We start from the raw sequence: 26,010 nt of genomic DNA on the forward strand, positions 1-26,010 counted from the left end.
TAAATGAGCAACTAACATTATTGGCTTCCCCCAAAAAAAGAGAAAGTATACACAGATTATCTTTTAAATTCTGCTGGTAGAACAGTTTAACCTCTGTTAAATGCAGAAATTTTCATTAAAGCCTAAAATCTTCCAGGTGGAAACTATTTCTTCATCATATTAAGGAAAGTAACCAAATGTATGTTAGCCAATATAAGGGCTTACCTTTGTTTCTTCTCTGACTAAAACTGAAAGTCATTATTTCCTGCATGAGGCTGAGTGATCCTAAGGGAATATATGAAGGTACCCAAGGTAGATTTAAGGTACTACCAATAGCAGTTCTCTTAGTATAAGCTGTAAAGCTCTCATCACTTGTTTTGTATCATGGATACAAAGGGAGCAATTCAGTTTGGAATAAGGACAGATGTGGGCCCATAGAAATCCCTGGATAAATTCTCTAGCTTGTGTGGAGGAACAGGAGCTGCATTCCAAGCTGTTCTTCCTCTGAACACAGGACCACCTCAGGGACAAAACACTATTTTGGAGTCTCACTGCATCTTTTCCCTTCTGAACTAGATAGCAACTGTAATTTAATACATTTAACTGTGTAAGAATTCATTACATTTTAAAATTATTTTGGCAGAGGAGACTTTCATCATCTGAAGGAGGGAACTAGGGCCCTGTGACATATGGTCTTGGCAATTTAACCACTCATGTGAAAGGCTTAGTTTTACATTAGAAAAACAAACAAACAAACTTATGTCTCACTGCTTTTTTGGGCCAGTATTAAGGGTAAGAGAAGCAAAAGGGTCTGAGTAAAGGACTGTACAAGTCTGACCAATTCTTCCACAAGTTGGAAGTTTCCCCAAATATATGGGTGATCATGGCATTGGTGAGTTGATTTCACACAACTTGCAAGGACTCAGTCCTTCTATGCCAGAAATCTGTTACAAAAATAAGCATGCCTACACTGGCAGATGGAAAATAAGCAAATTTTAAGTCTTTCTAGACAGTGACATCAGACTGCATCAAACCATTAAACTGTAGATGTGTCTTTAACATCTACTACTTCCTTCAGGTTATGAGAAGTGATCAGAGAAAATAAGCCAAATAACATCTGAACATGTAAGGTGACAGAAAAAGGCTGTTGGAACTAGGCGGGTCCTAGGAAGAAATCATGCACTGGACACGAACACCAGAAAAGAGCCAGAAAAGAACAAAGTGTCAGGACAGAACTGTTTATTTATTAAGCAATGTTCTGCCTCCCTTACTTGCAGTGCATAGTATCTCACTATGGTCTCGCTGGGTCTATTATCAGAGCAAATTACTACTCAACATGAATAAATGTGGAAAAGTCTAGGTCTAAGCTTTTAAGTGTTTTTGTTTGTTTGCTTGCTTGCTTTTTAATGTTTTAATGTGTTTTAAATTGTTTTTATTATGCACAGCTACATGAGAGGGGCAGTTCTGTACAGATGAAGCTGAACCAAGCTCTCTGTTGAAAGGTTAAGGCTTGTAAGTGTTACTAATTAGGGACACAATCATAGAATGAGTTATGTTTCCTTAGATAAAGAGACATAGCTGTTGTTTAATGTTACATGAAATCACTTTTGCTTCTCCACAGCAGAGTTTTAAATTATCATGAAACAGATGCCGTGGTTCTTAAGCTGCATTCTGCCCTACCGAATAGGTGCAAAATCACACACACACATAAAGCATGTATATACTAGACTATTTCAAATTTCAAATAAGGAAGCTTAGCTATCACAAAGGTTTTGTCACTCTCACAAGAAGAGAGGCTAACATGAGATTTCTCTGTCAGAATCCAGCTCAGTGAATCAAATGTTACTGTGAAGAAGGATGTGATGAGAGCACAGAGGGTACAGAGAAGGCAGGAGGTGATATACAAAAGCTGAAAAGTCTGTTTTGTGAGGTCAGGGAGGTGACAGTTGGGACCGCTGAATCAGAATGGCCTTTTCTGGTTGCAATTCTCATCAAGGTGAAGGATGCTTTCTTTTAAAGGAAAACTGTTGCAACTATCACATTGTACAGCTGGTATGCAACTGTAACTAGACAGGAGAACAAAAATTCACCACTGCTAGCACTGACCTTTCTTTAAAATATCTAAAATCAGTACAATTATTTGGAGTTCATACTGTTTCCTCTGATGGCCATACACAGTCCAGTTAGACAATGGGACCAAAGACTATTAGTCAACTGGATATATTTGGCTGGTTATATTTCAACTTGTACTGCTTCAAGAAGATCAGATGTTAAAAAAGTGAAGAGGGAACTTATTAGAGGACAGCAATGAATAGTTTCCACTCAAATCATAAGTTAACCTAGTACATTGAGACTCATCTCTAAGACAAACACCCAGATTTTAATTCCTGTTATTAAGGTGATAGAATCCATGAAAATTTACAGAGGTGAGTACAGAGGTTGCAGCCCTGACAGCTCTAGATTGCTTTGTCTAAACTAATAACAACTCTGAATAAAAGGCATCTAAGTCCAGCTGTACAGTCTCACACTTAACTTTTCCATTAGTGTCACTGGCTTCCCAGGGGTCTCTTCTAGTACTTCGTATGTTTATGGACAAGACATAAATGAACCTATATGCGTCAGCTGGGCTCAATGAGCATCTCGCTTTCTCCTCCTCTGCTATCCATCAATGTTGCTTCCTATGATTACAATAGAATCATGTCAAAAACACAGGCATACCTTGAAAAGCTAAATAAAACGCCAAGAACTAAACCTGAAAACCTTATGCAAGGAGGCATGGTGTGAAGCAGAGGTACCGCAGTTGATGAGACTATTGCACCTGCATGTGTAAATGGCACAAGTGCCTCTTGCACACAGATCCCTATTGGTTTCCACTTAGCTTTTCCTTTTTGCTGCTCAGCATGCAGTGAGTTTATGAGAAAGAGAGGGGTGTATGTGGTGAACCCATGCACAGAGCGTGTGAAATAATAAAGCTCTTACCTGCACTCAAGTCACAGAGAGGCATTGCTCCTGTTGTGGAGCATAGTGCATAGCTCTTCCTCGGGGATTCATGCTTAACCTTGGACGGGGTCACCTGGTTGTCCAAGGGAGCAAATGTAGCACTGAAATACAAAACAGCATGGCCTCTGAGAACATCCGCTCATATTAGGATTGGATTTGTTTTGCAACCATGACTTTAAAGATCATACAAACAACAAGAGATGGTTTCAAATGGATGTTTACTGACTGCATTGAACTGCCCATTCTAGAACTGCTCTTGGGTCCTTAAAACTTGTAGTAAGAAGTTTCAGGAAAGCAACCTGGGAAAGCCATTCATTTCAAGTATCTACATTTGCTGTCCATGAAAATGAAGAAACTCGGTGACCAGTGAGATCCAGAAGTTCAGAAGAAAAGAGCTTGGCTCCACCCTATCACAATTCTGCTAAGGGACACAAACTGCCTTTCAAAATCCCATCTGGTCACCAGCTCATCCACAGCATTGACTGTTAACTGCATCATACTGGTTGATAGCTTTATGATGTGGACAAACGTGCACTAAAGAGTATAAAATGCCTATCGAAACTAATTTCGTGTGACCTATGCCAGGACTAAACTGAGGTCTCCAAAGGTGAAAGGAGTGTATCAATCAACTGTGCCTTATTATTGCCCTCCAGCCACATAACACATATCAAATAAAATTAAGTGCTAAATCAACTTAACTATATACACAAAATAATTACTTTTTTTTTTTTTTATTTACATTTTTATTGGAAGGGAAGAAAAAGGACAATCAAGCTGTTTTGGTACTCAAGTTTCAATATGTTAATCTGTTATCATAGGCTATATATTGGGATTTTATTGACAATAAAATAAAAACTTACAGCCTGTAAATATTACGCTTTATTCTTTCTACAAGGGAACAAATTTCAATATCACAAAGAATGCATTTAAATAGATACACGTAATAGATTCTCAAATGATCCTCTCTGGATGCTTGTCACAGATTTCAGAGGGCCTCTTCATTTTAAATTATGATACTTGTAAGAGACTTAAGCTAAATTAAATTAAAGACAATATTCATTTAAATTTAAAAGCACACAGATCATCACATGCAAAAGTATCTGAATACTTTTTTATCTGAGTACCTGCATACACTGTGGAGGCCTCCTAGGCAGAAAAAGCCTCACAGAGAAAGCTTTGCTAAATGTCTTAAGAGAGAAAATAGCTTTAAAACAGTCACTGAAGATTCACTGAAATTTACCATTATTAAAATTATGTTTAGTTATAAAAATAAAAGATAGGGGAAAAAAAAAAAAAGAACGTATTAGAAAACAGTCACTTATGAGATAGTAGTTTGTTTTCTGATATAAAACCCCTGTTTGTTAACAGCGTTATGCAAATAGGTCTAGCTGACTTATTGAAAATCCAGTGGTAGCAGGAAAACACCAGAGAGACAAACTTGCAGAATCAAACTCACAAAACTTTTTGTCCTGCTCCATGTTACAGATTTTATGGAAAAATCTCCCCTTGCTCAAAGGACTGAAAAATCATAAATAAATAAATAAAAGCCACACCAGCATAATATCCAAAGAAGCAGCAAAAATCAGCATGAGCTTACAAAGAGTAAGCCTTATCAATGTTATTCCTTACCCATTTAAATAACATTATGCAAGTCAATAAGACAGCTCAAATAGTTAAGAGAGACAGCGATCTCTCTGTGATAGTTATCAGAGATAAATGGCTACATAGGCAGGAGGAGAACTGGAAAATGATGGACAAAACTAGGGAAAACAGTTCTATACAAACAGATCCAGTTGGTTGAAGATTATATACAAAAATGTAGAGTAAATAAAGTGATATCATTATATATTTTATAAAAAATACTCTCAATAATTACACATATTCAGAAAATCTTAATTTGAATTTGTATTAACTTGGTCGGGAACATTGTCCTAAATCTGTTAGGTCTGAGTTTTAAGCATATAAAGCTTATTATATATGAAGATATTTCTTTCATCCTTTTCCACTGTGTTCCTTTACCTTTTCTCTTTGTTTTCCCCTGTATGATGGGCCTCAAGCTGGACTTACTGGCAAAAGAAATTACTATTCCACAGCTGTAATGGTTAGAAGAACTAAAGTGTGAATAATAAATATTTTGCTAATAAAACAAAAATCTATATTTCTAATATTCCTAATATTTTTCCACTGCATAAGATTAATTCAAAAATAATGAAAACTTTCATACAATCAAGACAGCTCACTGTGCGTTTTGGTTTTAGCAATCAGATATTTTTTTTTTCTTCTAGAATTTGTAACATCAGAAAAGCACATTATTGCTTGGTATATTTTTAGGTTCATTGCTCATGTACTAATTGTGCAGAAGCTTGAGCATTGCCCTGAAGTCTAGAAACGCACACAATCTCTGACTTCAATGCAAAAGCAGCATGATTTTTGATGAGTACTGTGTAAAGCAGGTTATCATTGTGAATACTCACAATTATGAATTCAAAATTCCCTTCCCACTTTTGTCCCACAGAATTAGCATAACATTTATTGCTCCAGTGAATATTCACTTTATATTCTGTAGAATATTCATGGAAATTAAATGGAAAAGAGGTACAATCAACTTCATTAAAAATTCAAATGAATGTTTTCCATTTTTGGCAGCACTCCTCACGTATCATTAAAAACCAAAACAGTTATTCCATGAGAAATGTAAGCATAAACAATTAATAAAAATAATAATAAAAAGCCCTGTAAATACAACCTGACACTGAAACAGTCCCCTCCTGCTCCCAGCCTTCACCACAGTTCCTCATTGCATCCTCTCCAAGACGGATCCCTGCTCTCATCCTGCCTCTGCCCCTTGGGGGTGAGGAGGAGGATGCCCTGACAAGGGATGGAGGTGCCTCTGCATGGTGACATGCTTCATGGAGCAGTGCCCATTTCCAGGACCCACTGATCCTGAGTGATCTGCTTGATTCCAGCTGGTGTGTTCATCAGCTTGTGGTAGCAGGAGAAAAGGGAGAGGCTGAGAATGTGGTTGCATAAACACAGCTAATACCAAAAAGAACCACAATGCATTTCTCCATTTTTGATTTCTTCCTCACCTGTCAGGTGCACATTATGTACAACAGACAAGTGCCTTTTAACAGCTTAATTTTTTGATGGAGTGGGATTTTGCACTAGAAAGGAAAAAAAAAAAAGAACCCTGTAAAATGAGGGTTGGTCATTTCACTGGGTACTCTCCAGCACCCTGAAACCCTGAAGATAACTAAATGAGGGTACTGAGGGAACTGGCAGAGGAGCTGGCCAAGCCACTGTCCATCATTTATCAACAGTCCTGGCTATCGGGGGAGGTCCCAATCGACTGGCGGCTAGCAAACGTGACGCCCATCTACAAGAAGGGCCGGAGGGCAGACCCGGGAAACTACAGGCCTGTCAGTTTGACCTCAGTGCCAGGAAAGCTCATGGAGCAGATCCTCCTGAGAGTCATCACGCAGCACTTGCAGGGCAAGCAGGCGATCAGGCCCAGTCAGCATGGCTTTATGAAAGGCAGGTCATGCCTGACGAACCTGATCTCCTTCTATGACAGAGTGACGCGCTGGGTGGATGAGGGAAAGGCTGTGGATGTGGTCTACCTTGACTTCAGCAAGGCTTTTGACACCGTCTCCCACAGCATTCTCCTCAAGAAACTGGCTGCTCTTGGCTTGGACTGGCGCACGCTTCGTTGGGTTAGAAACTGGCTGGATAGCCGGGCCCAAAGAGTCGTGGTGAATGGAGCCAAGTCCAGTTGGAGGCCAGTCACTAGTGGCGTCCCCCAGGGCTCGGTGCTGGGGCCGGTCCTCTTTAATATCTTCATCGATGATCTGGACGAGGGCATCGAGTGCACCCTCAGTAAGTTCGCAGATGACACCAAGTTAGGTGCGTGTGTCGATCTGCTTGAGGGTAGGAAAGCTCTGCAGGAGGATCTGGATAGGCTGCACCGATGGGCTGAGGTCAACTGCATGAAGTTCAACAAGGCCAAGTGCCGGGTCCTGCACCTGGGGCGCAATAACCCCAAGCAGAGCTACAGACTGGGAGAGGAATGGTTGGAAAGCTGCCAGGCAGAGAAGGACCTGGGAGTGATGGTTGATAGTCGGCTGAATATGAGCCAGCAGTGTGCTCAGGTGGCCAAGAAGGCCAACGGCATCCTGGCTTGTATTAGGAACAGCGTGACCAGCAGGGCTAGGGAGGTGATCGTCCCCCTGTACTCAGCTCTGGTGAGGCCGCACCTCGAGTACTGTGTTCAGTTTTGGGCCCCTCGCTACAAGAAGGACATGGAGGTGCTTGAGCGGGTGCAGAGAAGGGCGACAAAGCTGGTGAGGGGCCTGGAGAACAAGTCCTACGAGGAGCGGCTGAGGGAGCTGGGCTTGTTCAGCCTGGAGAAGAGGAGGCTCAGGGGCGACCTTATCGCTCTTTTTAGGTACCTCAAGGGAGGCTGTAGCGAGGTGGGGGTTGGCCTGTTCTCCCACGTGCCTGGTGACAGGACGAGGGGGAATGGGTTTAAGTTGAGCCAGGGGAGTTTTAGGTTAGATGTTAGGAAGAACTTCTTCACTGAAAGGGTTGTGAGGCACTGGAACAGGCTGCCCAGGGAAGTGGTGGAGTCACCATCCCTGGAAGTCTTCAAAAGACGTTTAGATGTAGAGCTTAGGGATATGGTTTAGTGGAGGGCTGTTAGCGTTAGGTTGGAGGTTGGACTCGATGACCTTGAGGTCTCTTCCAACCTAGGAAATTCTGTGATTCTGTGATTTTGTGATTCAGGACCTGGGCAGTAGCAAGCAGCTATTACCTAAACCAGTAGCTACAACCTACACTGTCATTCATTTTTGTGTCCAGCATGGTCCTATATGTTTACTCCAATTTCTTGTCTGATGATGCCAGCCTACATTACCCAGTTGTTACACTTCTGAAGTACTTTCAACCTTCCATCACAATGTTCTATATTTGATTTTGGAAAAGTGTGTGAAAAGATACATAGACCTTCCCAAACCTTTTGCATTTTTTTTTAATTATTATTATATTTATATAAGATGACTTTGCAACAGCTATTGCTGGTGCATTCACCAGTGTAATCTCTGCCTTCCCATTTACATGCTCATTATCAATGTGTTGTCTCAGTTTCATCATAGCTGGTAAAGGTTTTCAACATACTTCTCTTCACATTTATTTGTTGCATTCTTTTTTTTTTTAACCGTAGTAAGTCTAAGGTGTTTTTCTTCTTCAATTGGACTCTCCAACTGCATACAACTTTCCAGAGTTTTATGATGCCACATGGGAAAAACTTCCATTCATTTGGAAATGAATGGAAACTGAAGCACTCAATATATGTACCCAGGTATAAAGAACTCGTATCAAAACGGCACCTCTTGTGTTCTGTAGGTAGCACAATAAGAATAGTATCCTGCACAAGGAAAATGTATTAGACTATTGTATCCTTTACATGAAGAAGATGAATTGCCTCTGTATCACTTCCTAGAAAAAAACGACCACAGAGTAAAAATTTATACAAAAGGAAGTGAGCCTCTGCTGAGGAATATAGACAGCAGCCTATCAGCTTGTGTGATCAGCATTTAGCACAAGTTCACTATAAACAAAAGATAGGTAGAGTCACAGTCACTGAGAAGATGGAGTTGATATATATATATATATATATATGTTCACATAAAACTTAAAATGGTTAGTTTGCCTTTACTCCAACCACCCTCCTCTAACAGAAGGTTTTAAAATCACTTAATGATGAGTAATTTTGGCCAACTGCTCAAAGTGTGCATCATGAAAAAAATCCAAAGTCATATTAACATCAACAGACAAACACAAAAGTAACTACAGAGAAAGCTGACATTCCATGCCTTACTTGCTACAAATAACAAAACAAATTGCAGGTACCCCAGTGAAAATTCACAGGCAGCATTCTTGTTTCCCATATCAAAAGAATCTAGCACTTACTGAATACCAGCTGACTTAATCCTCCTGAAAAAGTAGTCCTGACATCTGCTTTGACACAACTAGATGCCCCAAAAGGATCTACTGCATGAAACCCTGAGGAAGTTGTAATCAACTATGCTAATGGTAAAGAACGATGTGGACTCTCCATTCTCCATTTTGGATAAGTCTATTTAAGAAGTAAGTGTAAAATCTCTTACCAAGATAGCCTTAGAAAGATTACTTAAACCAATCCAGTTTGGACCACTCTGTTATCTGAGATATTCTTTGAAAAAGTAAGTTGAAAAAGAAAATCTAAATCACTACTTTAAATATTCCAAAAGTCAGGAGAGCTTGGTCCAGTATTGTGGGTTGGCTACCTTGGCTTTTTTCAGGAAGAGCATAGGACTTCGTCAATTCATAAACCTGCCCACAAAAATATAGAGATTTGGTTTGAATCCTTCTGGAAAAGTATTCACATGCTACTTTTAGGGTTAGTGTGGACTCGTTAGTTAATACAATAAAGACCAAAATGAAAACAGTTAGCTCTTCCTGACACATGCATGTATTAAAAAGAAATGAAAAAGGAACACTACAACAAAAACAAATAAATGTCATTACAGAACTATATTCTTTCCCTTGTCAAAAAACCTACAAAGAAAAAATAAAACACTCTCTCCCCCAATAAAAAGTGATATTTGAACTGGAACATGGTCCTTATCTGACCCTGAATGTATAGATAACACTGTCATTAGCATATTATTAACACTTTACAGAAAAAAATAAATGGAGTATTTTAAAATATGAAACCCAATTTGGTGAATACACGATGAAGTTGAGTTCCAGCTGGCTAAGGCATAAAGAATAAATTCTGTAAACTGGAAAATATTTTGTTAACTTGAAAAAAATGTACAAATATATTTACCACAAACGTATGCTATGGAAAATATCCAATTTGCATATTTTTAATTTTAATAAAAATATACACCTATATGCAGATATAGAGAAAGAATAAAAATATAATTTATTATTATTTTTTTTTATCATTGCAGTTTGCCATTTATGCTTACAAAGACTAGAACCATTATATTTGGACCTGAATATTCAACGTTACTTCATACCAGAGTTCGAAGCAGCTCTCCAAGCTAGGTATCATAATCTAAACAGTAGAGATTGGACTTGGGGCACAGAACAGCATTTTCAAAATGAGATGCTCAGGCTTCATCCTCACTACTTATAAGCATAATGGGAGACAGAATAATTTATTCCCTCAGTATTTTTTATTTCATTGCATACATTGGAATATCTGTTTAACTAAACATTTGAAAATTTCTTCACTTTGCTGTAGGAAAAGCACCACAGGATTTTATTTTTTTTTTTTCATTGGGTCTTTACCATGATATAAGATAAGAAGATTGTCTCCCTTTGGCTTACTTCTGCATTTATTTCCATCTATGTGCTCAGAAAGAAAAAATTTTCTTTGAAAACAGATGATACTCTAGTAAGACATAGGAAAGTGAAACCAGCACTAGAAGAGGGCTGTGCCTCTTCCAGTTAGCACGTGTTATTGCTGAGTAAAGCAGCTGTACCAGGCAGAACAGCCTAGCACCATGACCCAGCAACCTGCAGGAATCATATGCATCACTTTCCCTTCCTCAGACCAATGACCAAAGTCTTCAGTATGGCAACTGAACTGCACCAGGAGTTCAGACTGCACACAAACTCATTGTCCCTTGTACTTGCTCCTCTTGGAATAACCAAAGCCATTCCCTAAAACAGTCATTATTTTGAGCACATAAATGTTGTCCAATCATTCCCACAAAGAAAGCGTTCAGTCTCAACCCATCTTTTCTGGACGTTAATGTGTTACATGTGGAGACCTGCTGACAACACCCAGTCAAAAAAAATCATTCTGATGAAGTCAATCTGTCCTCTTTTCTGCCCTCAGGGAACCATTCTCAGAAAACACTTAGTTTGAGACGAACAACAGAGCTGATATTCCAGGTTTTCTACTTCAGCTCTGTTGTTGTTTTGCAAGCTTCCCGTAACACAAAATTTAAAACACCTATTTAGCATTAATACTTGCTTAAAATAATATGGTGATGCAGATATACCAACATATGTGAATATATATATATGCATATATTCCTGCAGAACAAGCAGCAGAAATTAGCAAAATAAGTGGCTTTTCTATCTCCACTACTTGAAAATTGGTGCTATCTTCAGACAATTTCCACAGGAAAAGCAATACTAACTTCTCACATAAGCAGTTTGTCTGCACCAAAGGACATGAAAGCCCTGTCACTATAGAAAGGGTAGACAAAATAATAAGTTCTGGACAAGTGGCGCGCGGGGTTGCTTGTATAAGGAAGAGGAAAAATTATATTATATTATTATATAATTATATTATTATATAATATATTTATATTATATATAAAAATTATATTATATTATTTGACCTTTTCCTGGCCAAAATCATCTCAGCTCAGAAACATATGGAAACCAGCTCAGCCAATTACACAGGGTACTTCCTAAATGCTAGAAGTCACAGTAATGGTACCACACAGCCTGGGGACACCTGGGTGCAGAGCAGGAAGGAGCAGGGATCTGCTCTGCTAAACTATCTCTGTGCCACCAGGATGTTTTCCACATACCAAATACCCATCTTCAACTTCAGTCCCACCATTTTTAACCTCAGTGCATGTACATTACCTTTAGTTACTTCTCCCTGCATACTTATTTTTGCTTAAAATATGAAATATTAGGAGAATGCCTCACAAATAGTTCAGTTTTTACAAAGCAACTGTATGAAGCCTGCTATGTAAAATCACATCTTGGCAACAGCAGCCATGAAAGGCTGTCAGCGATCCATCTGAAATGTCAATACATCATTTCAAATGTTCTTAACTCAGAGCCTCTTGAAGCGTCCAAGGGCAGCAAAATCAAAGGGATAGCTACCCTTTTTTAGAAAAAAAGAGTGAAAATAGAAAGGCAATTAAGTATCCCCCTAGAAGCAGCCTTTTCACATTAAAAGAGTATACTTCAAAAGGATCGTGAAGAGGGAAAACGTGTGTTTCAAGCAAGTTGAGCGAGGAACCTTGGACAGAGCAATAGGCCTGTTATATAGGAAATCCAGCATTTGAAATAGAAAGAGTTAGAAACTGGAACAGAGCTAGAAGCAACAATATTTGTCCAAGCATAGTGCTCACCTGAGAAAAAAGCACTCAAGAAGCGTAGTGCTGGCAAAATCACTCTCATCCTCTTCTGTGCAATTACATGTTTTACGTGTTTGCTCTAGGTTTCATCAAAATATTAACTACAGAAACGAAGGAAAGCCCAATCAGGAGGAGCAACCAGTACCAGCCTAGGAGCCAGGAAATAGATTACAAGTAAATAAAATTCAGCAGTGCTTGAGGAGAAGAGTTTCTTCAGATTTCTTTTGTGACCCTAGGCAGAGAGCAAAGACGTCATATTGTGTTTCCACTCTACCATGGTACTCCTTCATTACTGATAGCACACATTTTGGCAAGGCAGGAGCTCTGTATTTCTGAAGATGTTCCCCTAATGTTACACTCCATTATTCTTTCATCTGAAGACTTGCTCCGCTAGCCATTTTTATGTCTTACGTTCCCTGGCAAGCCATTCATACTGGCCAGAGAGAAGCTTAGTGGGGATGTATATGCTGGGCCTCTTTTGTTACTACCTTGCCTCTCTTCAAAAGCCCTCAGGGCTGTCAAGATGTCAGATCTACTAAGACAAGGAAAAGCAAAGCTGAGACCTCCAAACAGATTGTCCAGCTGAATTTCAACAGACTTTTCCAAGGCATTCACATTTTGCTCCAGAGTGACTGCTCATGAATAGTAAAGCCCCTAGGCAAAACAAAAATCGGAAATAATAAGTATCCCAAAATCAAACAACAGTTTCCCTTTTGCTTATATTTCTGCTTGGTTCTACATTCTTCCACAAAGTCTGATTCCACTGAAATTCACAAGTCCAGTGGTCACCTGCTGTTAGGGTCTCCTCAGAATATTTGGAAAATGGTGAGAAAGTGGGTACGGAACAACCAAATACCATGAAAACGTCTGTATTTCTGAACAACTCTCTACTACTCTGTCTATATTGCCTAACATTTTTATCTGTGTAGCAAACTGTCTCTGGCTTTAATGAGAGATTAATGAGATTGTTTAAGTTCTTCTGGATCATATGGCATCATGCAACCTAGGTATTTTTATATTTAAATTATATTGAATCAACAAGAAAATCTCCATTAGAGCTAGATTTCACACACACTTCTGGAAAACAAACAAACAAACAAAAAAAAACACTCAGGAGATACTGTCAAACACATCCGATTTAAAAAATAAAAAATGACTGAACAATTTAAAAAAATCTCTGAGAACTGGGAAGAAAATAAATCATTGATATTAAATATATATGTCCATATGGAAAATGTGCATTTTTGTCATGAACACTTATAATCTAGGAATAATATGTCCTCTTTTAAAGTTCATCCAACAATTGTAAATCACAATAGTACTTCCATTCCTGCTCTTGTTCTGTTTGACTTAGAATATTTTTTCCTGTCATCATGATACCTATTGTCCCACGCTATGAAATGTCTCTTACTAGCTTTATTTCTCTTTTAAGTAGAGTGACTACTGGAAAACATAATTAAGATTGAAAAGGTGAACTTTTCACCTATTACTAACCAATTATGTCAAATTTAATCATATTTCAATTGCTCATTTCAAAATCTCTCTTCTCCTTTCATTAAACTCAATTTTGACTTAAAACAATTCTTTAAAAATATTACTTAAAACCTTCAACCTTTTGTTCCATTTTCATTAGGGCTGAAATAAAAAAATCAGAGATGAAAGGTATCTTCAGTGTAGGAAGATGATGATGACAGAGCACATACTGACTGAAAGGCAGATGAATATCTAAAAGCTTTTGTCATAGTCTGTTATTTGTTACTTTTGTCCTCAAGCTTTTCTTCCAGAGTCCCCTAGTTGCAAAACATGATTAAATTAGTTGCTAATCAGTGAATTTCCTCTAATGTTCTTTACATAGAATAAAGATATAGTCGGTTTACATTCCAAAACTGTATCTACCTTGCAAACGCAGGAATAAATGCAGACTGCTGGAAGGGAATATCACTGGTATTTTAACACAGAACAACATAACCAGTGTACTACAACATTAGGAAATCTGGTGAAGTAAAAGTAGATTTCAAAATAGGTAGTCTTACCTACTGATACTAGTAGACCCAGGCAATGTATTTTGCCATTATATACAACCAGAAGGATATATTACCTATTTTTTAAGCTGAAAGCTCTGTGTGCTTTTAAAGACTTCTGAGTGTTTTTTGTTTTTTCAATGCTTTACATCTAATTTTATTTTTATTTTTCTCTTACTCTTTGATGCCAAATTCAATAAATTGACTAATATCAAGATATATTTCATTATTCCTTTTCTGGATTTTTTTGTCTGCTACTCAGTTTTCTGAAATAGTCCTGCCCTCTATTTTGTAAAGAGCAAACCATATAATCTGTCATTTCTCACAATACAGAATTGAGATTACAATTTCACAAAAAAATGAGATTTAAGACATTGTTCTTTTCCCAAAAACTTCATCAGTTATTATGTAGTACATATACTCCTTAGGCCTCTTTTTTGGCTGTGGCCAAAATCTATGAACACACACAAATGCAAGAGTTTCAACTTTGAAGTAGTCATTAGTAGTAGTTTCAAACTACTACTTTGTTTCAACTTTGAAGTAGTCAGAAGAAAGAAAAAGTGGTTCTCTCACTTCCATGTACAGTAGCTCATGCTTAATATTAAGTCACCTTTCAAAGCTACAAAAATGAGACATTTCTTAATGTGGTATACACTGAAATAATTGGACAAAACTTTAAAGCTTTTGTTTTACGTATTTTGGTATCTCCACCATTCAATATATTTGTACAACATTGTCAAACAAAAGTGATTTTGCAGCTAAATGGACAATTGAACTTTTGGAACAAAAGATAATAATAAAACATTATGTCCTGTTTACTTTTTGAAAAAAGTGAAGCAAGATGAGATCAGACATTTTAGTTTTCAGAACTCTTAAAAACATTTACATCATTTATATGATTTTAATGCTGAGTACTTAACAAATCTAAACTAAGAAAGGTAGAGAATAAAATTAAACAATCTTTCCAAAAGAGTGCAAATAAGGAGCAGATATATCCAGCTGACTATCTATCGAGTTGCAAGTCTCATAACATACTACTGGCAGGGCATGAGAACCATAAACTGCATGGATGTACTCATCTATAAATTCACATGACTTAGGAACACTAAAAAGAAAAAGAAAAAATTACTATTATATTCTGCCCAGAAGCCCCTTGCCAGTAGGAAAGAAACTTATTAGTGCTTATTGTTTACCCTGTTGCCAGAAATCTATTTGTTAATTTGTTTAGCTGTCACTGACAAGTTTACACGAATGTATTTCACTAGTATAGGAAGTATTTAAACTCTCGCGTTCCTTTTCTTAACTCAGTTAATTCAGAGAGATGAGTAAATGTATTCATACATGTACATGTCCAACCTTTCACTTCCTGCCTCACCTCCAACCTTTCCCTCTTAAAGGCCAAAGATTGCAGAAATAGTTCCCCTGGCTCACTGGAAATAAACAAAAGCAAAACTAAACTAAATCAAAATAGAAAATAAATAAATAAAGGAGCTGGAGGTTTTGGCAATTTGATAACCAGTTTGAGTGTTTCCAGTTGAGGAGACCTGACTAGAACCTAGTGGAGCTGAGCCTGTGCCTTGGGCTGGCTATATCGTCATGCAGTGCCCTTTTTCTCCTGAACTGTCCCTCTCAGGGGCTAACATCCATCTAGTCATTAACAAGAGAAGGAATTTTGTCTCAGGCCTTTTCAGGCTCTGAAGAACAACTTGTAGTCAAAAAAACAGCAGAAACTATTGAGAATCAGGCATGGATAATACCTCATGTGGTCAATGTCAGATGAAATGAGAAATCAGAGAAATAATTTATGCACGTCCCAAAGAAATGGCTTTTTATAACTGTGAATAACCAATCCACAGATTTCAAAACTAACATCCTTATTATCTTCAGCATGCTTTTTCCCCAAGTTTAAATTTCACAATTATTCCACAATTAAGAGAAATTTAATTTACTTTCCTGAAACTAAAAAATAAAAATGCACAACTCTATTATATCCATTTAATCTCTATCTAGTCTTGTAGAGATCACAAGGAAAAATGCGGGTACTTAGATACTTTGGCTTTCTTCACAGCCATACAAAATCCATTGAACTGCATATACATTTCACAGTTGTCTAAACAGTCATTCCTACTGAAATCGGGTATTTACAACTCTACCTTTAGAGTTAAAAACAAACAAACAAACAAACAAACAAAAAAACATTATTAATAAATACAGATTTCTGGGTGTAGACTGAAAGTGCCACATTAGCTTATATTTTTAAGTTCTATTTTCTGTTTTCCAAGTGATTGAAACAGATACTTAGTGTCACTGAAAGTGACTTCTGAAACTCATGCAAAAAGTTCAGCATCACTATCTACCACTTGCATATAATCTTGTACATCCTGAAAACAGTAATTTACATAGAAGAAGGATTGAAAAGTCATGACATGACAAAATTACTGTTGCTTGTTTAAACTGCAAGTTTCCTGTATTTTGTTTTTAACTACTTTGATTCCATTAAAGATGAGATTACATTCTGAATTCCTGGGGTTTATGAAGATTACTTTTAGTAGCATTGCCAAAATACTTGTAATTTTTAGTGGCAAGAGTTTAACTATTATGTTATCAAGGAAAAAAAAAAAAAAAAAGGCTTAATTCCAGATTTCCAGATTCACTTCAATTCTGGGACTAATGCAAACAGGCTTCAGTCTCCTTTCACTTAGATACCACAGGTCAGAATCAATAGCAACACCAGTGAGCAAAAGATGTTATTCTGAGCAGAAGAAAGCCTTGTAAACATTATAATTCTTGAGTAAACACAGTGGTATTCTGAGAGATAACAGAATTTTGAATACTCATAACACATTTTGAATATAGATAATAAATAATTAAAATTAAAAAAAAAAAAAAAAACACACACACAACCCAGCACAACAATATTTTGTTTTCAAACACATCTACATTTGAAAGGTGCATAAATAGTTAATCCAAACAGTGAGAAGAGCTGCAACCTTTTTCCAGATATTACTCTGACTAATGAAGTGAGAGGTTAAAGTAAACCAGCCAAACCATATTTTGCCATAAAATTGTGTCCCAGAACAATCTACTGCAAATGAGAAGATAACAACTGAGGCCCTGAAGGATTTGTTACTGAGACTGATTCTGTTTAACGTGTTCATACAAATTGTTTGGAAAAATGACAATGGCTGTAGGTTGTCCAAGTCTGCAGATTTATTATGAAAGAGAAATAATAGCTGGCATCACATCAGTGGTAGCAAAGAAATACAGGGAATCTGAAGAGGGTAGGACAATAGGGACTGCGAGATCATGTGCAGTGTCAAGAGATATGATATAATGCCTTTAGGGAGGCCCAGCACAGGATTAAAAATAACTCAAGTTTGACAAGTCATAGGGAAGATGAATCATAGATAATGACAAAAAGAAACAGCATGAAGACGGGATCACAAAATTTGTGTCCCCCAACAGTAAGAAAGTCAAAAGGTCAGTGAAGAATCAGTAGGTGAAATCAGGCAATTGCGCTCTGTATTCTCACCAAATAATCAGGCAAAGATTTCAAGTTGTAGAACAGTAAATTTACAGACCTCGTATGCTTCTAAAAGGGAGTGGTGATTTGCTTCAGACAATTCATCCTCAATTTAACCAGAATTTTCCTAGAAAGAAACAGAAAATAAGATCACGATAAATGCCAACACTGACTGTTTGGCCACTAAGGCTACATAACACACTTGCTTGGAAAAAATAGCAGTTCATAATAATAACCAAGAAACTGGTCATTGACTACCATTATGCATACTGTGTGGTGAGGGAATTACAGTATAGTTTCTCTTCTCTTTTGGCAGAGTATCCATTTCAGAGAGACTGTTTTTAAGAAATGTTAACTGACTTGTACATAGTTAGTTTTGTTTTAGTTTGTTTAAGTCTTATTTCCCTGGAAGAGAGAAAGAAGAGAGAAAGAGCAATGCTCACAGAAGTAGTGCTCATGAAGCAGTGTCTCCAAAAAGTAAAAGGTATCATTGCCCTAACAGTCAAAGCATAAAGAGAAATAAACAAGTTCTCAGGAGGTTCTCAGATGAAGACAGAAGTTTCCTCTAGTAAGACATCAAGGGTCATATTTAAAAAAACACAATAACATGCACTGAAACACACGCTACCATCCCCTGGAACTTCAAACTCTTTCTTCAGCCAGGCAGGAAAATGGCTATTTAAATTACTGAGAGTGAGTAGAAAACACAATACATATTAGAGAAAAAAAAAGATATATATATACGTGTATATATATATATATATATATATATATACAGAGAGAGAGAGAGAGAGAGAGACAGAGTGTCAGTTTAGGTATATTATATATTTTATATATATATATATATGCACACACACACCTAAACTGACTTTGTTTATGTAAGCAGTGTTATAAACATAGAAAAAGAGGAGGGGAAAAAAGAATCCCACCCAAACTGCACCCAGAAGGAGAGAATTGAAGTAGTATTGTTACTTATTCACAGCTAAGATTATGTTGAGTTCTCTGTCTTCAGGAATTAATTATTTTCAGACACTTGTTGGCCATGGTTCTCTGAAATATCATAATCCTGAAGACAGGAAGAAAATATGTTATTTCTGATCAGTGAATACTACCTTGTCCAACAAAGCAGGCTAGAGCTCTGCTTCCTTTTTCTGTACTATTCAAGGCACAGCAGAAGTACCATGTCTTTGATACCCAAATGTCAAATTAAAAATAAAGGACATTTTATGTTTTTTGTCTTGATTCATTTTTACAAGTTTCTATAGTGCTTATCCTTAGGGCCTAGATCTGTACTTCACTGTAACAATTCTCAATAACTATAAGGTGTAAAAACATGCTTATGTCACAAATAGTATTATTTGTATTTCCTATACCATTTATAAACATTTCTGATATGGAAATCAAAGACAAATTTTAGAAATTATTTTTCAACTCTTAAATAATCTTTCAAATTAAATACATCTTTCAAAGTAAATACATCTTTCTCTGACTAGTAACATTTTCTTACAGGCTTTTTCCTTAAAAAAAAAAAAAAAAAAAAATGCACTGGCTAGGTCAGTTGTGCAGTTTTTCAGTAAAACAAGTTCTCTCTCTGAATTTCATTTGCAGTCACAAATCTCTGATTTCACTGAAGGAGCAATAAGTTTAGGGAAAATTGTATCTATGTCACTTATTAGTCATTAAAAGACTTTGTTTTTTGTTTTTAACATCTTTTTAAAGTTTGTTTCAACCTGTTTCAAAATATTGACATTTTAAATACTCCCAGAAAGTGAAAGAACAGTTTCAAACTTAGTTTCAGTAACCATAACCAGTCCATTAATGATGTAATTCACATTTGAACCTACATGTGAAAGATATTGATTAGGATTTGCCAATAAAAACAAGTTATCAGAAAAGTTCTAAAATTGATTTTTCCTGTTCTTTCAAATCTAAAAGGTATTAATTTGATTGTGTGACTGGTACGAAGACGCCAGCTGAATGTCCTATTAGTTAATAATGAGGAAAGTATAGTCTTCATAGGTGAAGTACTTTATGAAACAGTCTTTATCTGTTTGGTTATTTTTTTTGGTTGGTTTTGTTTTGTCTCCATTAAATTAACCACATTCAGTACATGGAGTGTATATACAATTACTTTCACAGTCATACTGAAAAGAGGGAATACTTTTTGAGATCTTTACTACATGAAATGATATATTGCAACCATGTTAACAAATTTCCATATCACAAAGAAAACAATTCTCTTTTCTTGTACAAAGAATCAACTCACACATCAGTGTTACTTTTTACATCTCTTCATCTAGTTGTAGTGCTTTCTGATAGTAATTGTTGAAAAAGTGATTCTGACACACTGTCTTCTGAGTACAAATTAATGAAGTTTGGGTTGAGAACCCTTAAAATCACAGAGTATGACTCTTCCAAAGATCTGTATTTTTGATCTGTATATCTTCTATTTAAAGAAAAAAAAATTAAAAATAGACTAATATCTTCATCACAACCTTAGTCCAGAAACGAATAGTCAAAATTATCAAATTATATTCAGGCATAAGTGAGATAAATAATAAGTTGAAATAAAAAAGAAACCTCAGTACTCCATTTTTACAAGTAATGTGATAGCCACACATACATATGTTCATATTCAAAATTATCTACCACCTTTCCAATTTTCTCCAGAGTAACATCCATGGTCAAGATAAGTTCTTTTTCTTTTTATGATGAGCAGTGCCCTGTAAATTTTTCACAATATTTTAACTAAATAAATAAATAAATAATAACACTGCTAAGTATTGCTATTCTGTTAAATCAGACATTTTCCAATACCTGGTGATAGTGTTTCTGATCCTACTCCTAAAATTTTGCTTGAAGGTTCCACCCATAAAATCTTGCTTGTAGTTTCCCTCCTCCTGGACAGCTATCAGAACATCCCCAGGAACCCCACATTCCAATAGGGAGCTTTGATTTATTGACAGAGCATTTTCTAATCGAAACAAACATTAACTGGAAAGTATACAAGCAGAAAAAAAGTAATTGCAAATTTGGCTTCGATCTGTATAGAGCTATAACTGCAAGCATCTGAATTAGGAGTTACAATTCAACTGCAAGGAAAAATAAATTAAAATCAAAAGTGCCAGACAAATGACATTCCTGGCCTTACAACCGTACACTGCCCACACTCTAAGGGTCCAAGACAAGTTCCAAGTTTTTCCTGTGATGTGAAAATGATCAATAACATACTTAAGTCTATGAATTTTTCTCTTGAACGGAGTTCAGGTGGACGTCCCTTTTAAAGATCCATCAACATAAAATTTCTTTTCTTCCTCTGATCTTAAATTAAAGCTTGGATACTGACCCAGAAGAAATAGGTTTGCTGTAAAATATCTGAAAGCCAACATAATATTTCTTTAACGAATACAAGTCTTATTGACTGGGGGGAAATAAAACACAATATGAATCAATTTGTTTCTGTTTTGACTGTGCATTTTACTACTAATGCAGTACAAGATAAGCCAAAATGGTACTTGGGGATAATTTGTGCTTTTAACTTGTGCTTGCTTATTTTTTTTGGCATAATCCAGAGGTCAAGTTTTATTTTAGTTTAAATTCACAGCATATGAGATCCAGGTAGCTCAATCACTATTGGTATGTACCTCTTTTGTTTCTACTGCTCATACAACTTGACAATTCGGTGATACCAAAGGAAAAGAGGCAAAGCAGAACCAAACTGTCTTTTCCAGCTGTGATGGGCTGACCTTGACTGTCTGACAGACACCCACCCAGTCACTCTCTCAAGCTCCCTCCTCAAGAGGACAATTTAGTTACTCTCCACAGACTGCAGCATCTCCTCCCCATCCTTCTTTTCTGAATCTGGTGTTTGTAAGTTTTTTGTTGTTCTTACATTTTCTTTTTTCCCTCACTCCCAGGCAAAATGTTGCACTGTCTTAGCAAATTTTCCGAGAGGTGTCACCAGCTTGGCTGCATCCTGAGGTGGGTATGTTGAAGCTGGCTGGAAATGGACGTGTCCAGCATGGTGGCATCAGCAGATTCGGTACTAACTTATGACCAAGGAATAAACAAACAAAAGCAAAGACTTTTGCTTCTGCTCTTTTTTTTTTTTTTTTTTTTTTTTTTTCCCCTCTCTAGTATTTGCTGCATTATTTAATGTCATCTTCTGTTGTACACATTAAATTGTCTCCTAGCCTTGCCCAGGATCATTACAACTCACCAAGTGCCTGAAGTGAACACACACATCTGCACCTAGACAGCTAAGGAAACAACCATACTGCAAACAAAAGTTTTTGCTTCATGCAAAGCCATCTATTTCCCTCCAAATTTAAATTCAGCTTTTTGGAAAAATTAATTTTGGTTCAGATTATGGAACAATATTTAAATAATTTGTCCCAGTTAACTAAAAATTTGGGAATACTTACTGAATTCACTGAATGTAGATGGAAAAAGATGGAAGATGGGAAAAGTCCACACTTCTGATTATTTGATTACTAAATGCTACCACATAGTATGAGGCAAAGACTGTACAGTCCTGTCACTTGTATAAACACAAAAGAGGACGCAACATGTGAAGTTAAAAGCTAATCCCATGGGAATTGCTGGAATGACTTTGAAGTGAATCGAATTGACACCAGATGAAAAATGAGCCCAAACTCTAAAACTACAAAAAAAGTGTACTAAAGAGTGGTCTCATTTCATTGCGTATGTGTCAGTATATATGCTGTTAAAAAGAATTATCACTTGTTTTGCAAGGAGTCATGTGCTCTTTCATTCTATGGGATGCAAATGAGATACTTGTCTTTGAAGAATTATTGAAATCTGATGACAAGAAGCAGATGAAGTAAGATGCTCTTAACTTAATAGTGACTTGCATCTGTATAAGAAATTGAAGATGGGTGAAATCAGCCTTATATGCTGACAGATGAGCCTCAGCCCATTCTAATACTGAATCCATTTTTTGTCTCTTTTCTTTTCTTATGGGAAAGATGGTTGTCCAGGCTAAGACATCTTGTTATTTTCTAACTCTTTGGAAGAGCTGTTTTTAGCTGGTGGACAAACAGTAACATTGATCATACAAAAACAGAAATGTACATTATGAAAACTTTTTTTTTCCCTCCAAAATACTGTCTACTGAATAGGTATTTTAATAGACACTGTCTTCCTTTCCCATTAGAATTGGCCAAATTCTATGCAATTGATTGTTTTATTCTGGAGTCCAACTTTTGACTCCCTGGTGACAAAAGCCAAAAATAAACAAACAGCTGGGGTATTCTCTTCACTCAGAAATTACCTTTGCCAAGAATGCTTCCGACTATGAAAGCAGGAGTGGGCACACACACACACCAGGGAAAGACTGTGAAAATCATCTATAAAAAGCTGTAAATATTGCTTATTCCTTCTTTTAGGATTTTCTGTCATGGTTATGACTGTTCTGTGGAAGCAACTTACAGAGCACAATTGAGCTTAGTATTGACAATTACAGTTCTCTCAGCTATGCATGGGAATGACAAAATATGTAGAGATGCAAAGTGAATTCCCTAAGATCATAAAAAAACCAGCTACAACATAGACATCTGTATGCTGATTTTCACAACACAACTCATTCATTCTCTTCCTACTCCTAGGAAAAGCAGACTGCAGATTTAGCTACATGGCTCAAGTCTGTGATCCAGTGCACTTTTACTGCTGTATGTGTCTCCAAGTACATAGGACATAAAAAAGACTTATTTTAGGAAACATGCCCATGCTAGAGGCTGCAGGGGAGAACCCTTGACACAAAGAAGACACTGAGTTAATGTAACCAGTGTGATGTGCCAGTGGCAATATATTAACAACAGCATTTCATACAAGCCAAGCTTAAGAGTAGCAAATCAAGACCAAAGAAAAAAAAAAATGTCAGAATATAGACAGGGGTTCCTAGGAACAAGACGTGGTCAAGAATGAAGTTTATGTCAAAGATGACATCCGAGGAATGGGTCTCAAAGACTGAAAACTGATCTCTAGCAGAAAGGCTTGGAGATAGACGTGGCTAAGATGAAGAGCTCACCCGCAAATCATGCACTGAAGAAGCATGCTGGAAGAAGTGGCAGACAGGGTACTTTCAGAGAAGCATATAAGAAAAGACTGAGGAGAAAATACAAGGTCAAGATGATGGGAAAGAGCTACAGACAGTAGTCATGGAGAGGTCATTTAAGGAAATCAGAGGTCAAGGAAAAATTGAATAGCATGAAGAGATGGAAGGGTCAATAGTAAGCTTAAAATACCTATGACCACTGTGTTTTTACTGGGGGGAGAGAAAAATAAAATAAAATATAAATATAAATATAAATATAAATATAAATAAAATAAAATAAAATAAAATAAAATAAAATAAAATAAAATAAAATAAAATAAAATAAAATAAATAAAAAGGAAGTTCGATTAAAAGGAGTTTGTTAGAACAAACCCAAGGAAGAGAAAGGTAGGCACTGGCTTAAGCTTATTAGCAGTTTTATGGACAGGCATTGAGATCATCTGCCCCAAAGAAGTTACATTTTTCATAAACAAGAACTTCTTGCACAGCCTGGGACTTTGCAAAGATTCAGTCTTTGTTAATATACAGATACAATCCACAGACGAGCTTTGAGTGTGAAATATCCCATCCGGCTTGTAGCACTCACCAACCTTTAGACAGAAATAATAATAATGTGGTGAAATGGGATATGCCATACACCATCTGGCAGCTGTGCAAACAAGAAGAAGAACCCTATGAAGAACATTATTACACGTTTGGGGACCTGCTGATTACGTTGCATGTCTAAGGTTAGACATTTTGGTGTGTAAAACTTGAGAACATAGTCTAAATCATGGATAATTTAATAGGTTGCACATGGACTTCACCTCTAGTTTATTCATTCTTTTGTATTTAGCAATACATCCTATCTTAAAAGGCTGTCTTGCTTTTATGGCTTAAAGTGCTGTGCATTTAAAATGCACAAAGTTGAAAGGAATAATCGTCATTTTTCCAGAACTGGAGAAATGTGTATAGTAGAATGGTCCTATCAGGATAGTCAGTACTGCCATGCAGCTGAGAGTTCATATTTCGAATTAATATACCACCTCTGTAGTTGGCAAATCCTCTTCCCTTTAGACCTTTAGAGAGACCAAGGATTTTTTTATTCATGTCCTTTTTTTTATTCGTGTCTTTTTCTTTTTTTTTTTTGCGCTTTACTTTGTGAAGGAGAACAACAGAAAGTGATTAAGGAGAGTGTGTTAATAAAAAAAAAAAAAAAAAAAAAAAAAGAGCTCTTTAAACTAACAAGCTTATGGATTTTGAAGGACTGCCAGGAGAGTCATTAACGGAAAATATTCAAAAGGCACTTAAACGTGTTCTCTGACTTGAATGACTTGAATAAATTTGTTTCTGTCACCCCACAAGAAAACAGAACAACAGAAGTCCCCAGCTTGCTCTCCGGCTGTTTCTCCATGTTCAGCAGTGCATTTCAATTACTCATTCAGGCCTTTATCCATTGTCAGTATTCTCTGTCTCCCACTCCATCTAAGAAATACTCATCTTTATTTTACCTATCTCATGTCGACCATTTCTGCTACTTGAAGTGCTGACTTGCTTGTCCTTTACATCACCTCTATCACCAAGGCTCTGTACTTCATCATACATGACTTGCATGTGGTCCCCTATGCATTCCTGCATTCTTTTCCAATCTTCTCTCACCACCTCATGCCAAATTCCTCTTCTTTCTGAAATGCCGTGAGGCGTACAACATGTTGGTACTGTAGCAGATGGTGCTTTGGAGAAAAGGGATCAGGTGCACAATTAAGATGGGCAGATCTGAAATTGCAGTTTAAGTTTTCCAGATATGGAGGATGTTTGCATCAGTTGCTGCTCTAACTTGGAAACTAACCTCAAGTACTGTGAACCCACGCTCCTGCTAGTAACTGGCCATAGCATCACTGAGAAGAAACTCTTCCTCTTATTTTACCTATAAACATTGGTACATTATTACCTAATATTGTGAAAAAAAAAAAAAGTGAGTCAATGTCTCATGAGAGAAAAGCACATTGGTTCAGAATTAGTAGAACAATTGAAAACTAGCAGATTTCTGTCTCAGGTCTTCTACATCATTCCCAATACAATAGCTTTAGATTCTTTCGATATTTCCTAGAGTACCCTTATGCTTCTGTGCCTCATCCCATTCCTCCTGTAATTGCCATAATTCAAGCTCTCTCCTGTATGTCCCTTCACAACTTCAATACTCTTAGCTCTTCTGACTTCTGACTTTTGCCTAAAATTTTTGACTTACTGGCAAACTTGGCTAAGAACAGTACT

General features: G+C 36.8%; 1 long non-coding RNA gene across 1 annotated transcript in view; it reads right to left on the reverse strand.

Annotated features, from left to right (window-relative positions):
• Window positions 1–2,340: 2,340 nt before the first annotated feature.
• The window catches only part of LOC311430258, a 115,489-nt gene continuing 91,819 nt past the window's right edge, over window positions 2,341–26,010 (reverse strand). The window contains exons 2-4 of the long non-coding RNA XR_014688643.1: window positions 17,740–17,808; window positions 2,959–3,080; window positions 2,341–2,657 (exon numbers count right to left, since the gene is read on the reverse strand). This is a non-coding gene — a long non-coding RNA (uncharacterized lncRNA). The remainder of the gene's footprint in view (window positions 2,658–2,958; window positions 3,081–17,739; window positions 17,809–26,010) is intronic.

The sequence above is a fragment of the Aythya ferina genome, assembly GCF_964211825.1.
Source record: "Aythya ferina genome assembly, chromosome: 1".
NCBI classification, from domain to species: Eukaryota; Metazoa; Chordata; class Aves; order Anseriformes; family Anatidae; genus Aythya; species Aythya ferina.